We start from the raw sequence: 3,772 nt of genomic DNA, 5'->3' as shown, positions 1-3,772 counted from the left end.
ATTAGCACATTTGCCACCTTCAATATTTAATGTTCTATTATGTTGTGAACATTTGGAGCCCACGCCACTGGTTATTCAGGCAGTATATACTGAATTGTCTATGATATGCTTTACTTTGAAGTGCAAATTGATTAGAAATCAGACATCTTAGCATAGCCACTAAAAGAATAATTTATAATTTCCATGTAGATGACTATAGGAATAGGAGATTATATTTTGAAAAAGTCTGTGGTATCACTGGTCCAGTTAGAAATAGGTAGAATTGCACATAACAGAAGTTCGTTAAGAAGAGAGAGAGAAAGAAAACTTCTGCCCACTCTGTGTGAGTTCTTGTAAAACCACAGTACTGTACTGTACTATGCATGAAGAAATAGGTGCTCAGAACCAGCAGGTGGTGTAATGGTCACATTGCTAGACTCCCACATGGCCAACCACAGTTCCAGTCCTCCACCCAGTGGCTTGAAACTTACACCAGGCAAATGTGCATGTGTGTCAAAAATCCTGAGAAGAGAATGGAAGAGAAGAGACTGTGGTTTGGCCATCCCTCCCAGGGGGTGATTTCTTACTTCTTTCTTTCTGTCTCTCTATCTCTGGCAAGGCCATGTGCTCTATAGCAAAAATCTCAAAGAAAGAGAGAAAGAAAGAAAGAAAGAAAGAGGAAGAGAAAGAGATAGAAAAAGAAAGAAAAGAAGGAAGAAATAGAGAAAGAAAAAGAAAGAAAAAGGAGGAAGAAAGAAAGAAAGGGAAAGAAAGAAAGAAAAAGGAAGAAAAAGAAATCCTTCAAAAAATAAAACAAAATTGGAAAGAGATGTTAAAAAGTAAAGACATGTTAAAATTAGTGATTTGATGATTTATAGGCTTTACAATGTTCTTGATATTAGCCTTCTTTAAATTTGTTCCAAAGACAGACTCTGCTACTTGTAATATTTTGAACTTTACCTTTCTTATCTAGTTTTTTTACAATAAGTAGTAGTTATAGTACATATATAAATTTAACCTGTGGAAACAACTGTCTACCAAATTAGTAAGTTTGTTCTTGAATCTGCTTGTGTGTAAATAGTTGAATCTGCATTTTTAGTCTTTTAGTTGGAAGATTTATTCCAAACATTTAATATTATTTTTATGTGTGGACTTACCCTTCTTTTCTAGTTGTTTTGTGTTCTCTTACTTCTATTTCTTTCTCGTTAGTTTTCCTAGTGTATTTCTGAGCAGTTGGTTTAGTTTTGATGAATTCTTTAAGCGTGTGTTTATCTGGGAATGATTTTATTTCTCCTTCCAATTGAAGGATAATCTTCCAGGTATAGTACTCTTGGTCAAAACTGTTTCTCTTTCAGTATTTTAAATATATCGTACCATTCTTTCCTTGTTTGTATTGTTTCATTGGAGAGGTTGTGTGTTAGTCTAACATGGTTACCTTTGTATGTAACTTGGTGTTTCTCTTGCCATTTTTAGAATATTGTCTTTGTCTTTGATGTTTACCAATTTGGCTACGATATTCCTATGATCAGAGAGACAGAAAGCGTGAAATTGCCCCCCATGGGGGATGGCCATGCCACAGTCCCCTCTCCTCCATTCGTCTCTCAGGATCTTGGACATGCATTTACATGTGCCTGGCGTGAGTTTAAGCCACCGGGTCCGGGACGCAAACCGCAATCGACTACATAGGAGTCCAGCGACATAGCCATTACGCTAACTGCTGGTCCCACCCGTTAGTAGAAGCTTTGATAATGCTTACGTCATAGAAGCCTGTGGCAACATCATTGCTAAAAACTACTCCATTCCTCAGTTGTCTGGGATATTCAAATTTTTTATCATACATGGCATGTAAGATCCTTTATAGAACATGAATGTCCCCAAGGCTAGAACTGTGAGTTCACAAATGCACTCAGTAGTCATGACTTCATGATTATCATCCATTCTTCGGTGTCCTCAAAGGACATCCCCCTTACTCATCTCTTTCCTTTTATTCCTAAACAACCAGTATAATTTGTTCTCAAGAAGCACCCTTGGACTTAATATAGAGTTTTTATTCTTTCTTTTCTTCTATGACTTACTCGAGAAGGAAAGCACAAAGTCTATCTATCCGTTTGAATCCACAGAAATGGTTAGGAAGAAGGAAATTCATTAAATAAATAAATAGATTTGTAATTTTAAAGATTTACCACTGTTACTATTAAATCTCATGTTCTGCATTCCAGAAAACAGCTGTACTGTGCTGAATTATGCTAACTCCCTCTAGAAAATCATCGATTTCTGTCTGGTGTCTTCATGATTTTACATAAAAAAGACCTTAATATTTCTTAAATAAGATTTGTTGGCAGTGAATTTTTTCAGCTTGACTTGTCTGTTAAAAGTCTTTTATCCCCCCTCTTTCTTCTCTGTATGAAGTATTCTGCTGCCTTCAAGATATTTTTCTTGTTAGTTTTCAGCTATTGGAATACAATGTAGCTTGGTTATTGGATTCTTATTGTTATATGTTTTTGTGTTTATCTCACTTAGAATTTCTGAACCTAGTAGATACTGAAGTTCTTTATTTAGAAAACTCTGGAATTAGATGAATTTATTAGATATTAAAGTTCTTTATTATTATAGAAATTACCCTTTTATGATATTTTTCTCCATACTTCTCTTTCCTGTCAGAGATATAGTTTAAATTTATGTTAGATTATTTGATATTTTTTCAAGGTTCTAGAATGCTCTGGTTTAATTTTGTTTGTTTGTTTTGTTTTTATAGTTTTTCTAATTTTAATACTTTATTTTTTACCTACCTACCTATCTTCACATTCACTGACTCTTCAACTATATTGATTCTACTCACAAGCCATTGAATAAATTATCTTCGTTATGGTGTATGTGTGTGTGTGTGTGTGTGTGTTTAATTTCTAGTCTCTTTTATAGTTTTCTTATTGCCATTAAGATTGTTTTACATTTCCATGCCCTTGTCCATTTCCTTCCTAATTATTTTTCTAATTATAGTTCATATCAAACCCCTGTCTGATAGGTCCAACATCTTGGTTGTACTGAGCCTGGCTAATCTAGATCAGCTTGTGATTGTCTCATGTTACACTGAGAGAGGTTCTGTCCAGGTTCCTTTCCTAACACTCATCTTTGGAGCATCAAGTGAAGGTTCATAACTAAGAACCTGCAAATGAATACAAACGCAATTTGTATCTGAGTTCTACCAAACTCCATATTGCATTGCTAACCTACAATCAACCTTTAGCAACCTATTCACTTTTCAGTTGATATTGGGAATTGATCAAAATATTAATGGAGGTAAATTCAAGGCAAGCAAAAATGCAAGAGACAGTAACTGAAGCAGAATGTCCAAATGAAAAATGGAGGCAAAATGTTCTTGTTGTTGAGGATAATCTGGGTTTTCCTTCCTTATAGTGACCAGCGAACACATGAATGCTGCTACATCAGATGCTATTCCTAGAGCTATTCTTTGCTAGAAGTAGTATTAGTATTTACGTATATAATTAGTATTAGTATTTATTAGAATACTCATCACTGTTTTGTTGTTTGTTTTTGTAAGTTTTTGCCATAGGGAGTGTACACTCCTCAGAGAGAGACAGAGAGAGAGAGAGGGAGAGTGAGAAATCATCCTCTGGGGGGATGGCCATGCTGCAATCCCTTTTCCATTCTCTCCCTTGGATTTTGAGCACACATGTACATGTGGCCAGTGTGATTTCAAGCTACTGTGTCTGGGACTTGAATTAAAGTTGGCCATGTGTGAATCCAGCATCTTAGCCACAATGCCACCTGTTGG

Source organism: Tupaia chinensis, unplaced genomic scaffold (genome assembly GCF_000334495.1).
Source record: "Tupaia chinensis unplaced genomic scaffold, TupChi_1.0 Scaffold000702_1, whole genome shotgun sequence".
NCBI classification, from domain to species: domain Eukaryota; kingdom Metazoa; phylum Chordata; class Mammalia; order Scandentia; family Tupaiidae; genus Tupaia; species Tupaia belangeri.
Note: the sequence above shows the minus strand (reverse complement) of the source record.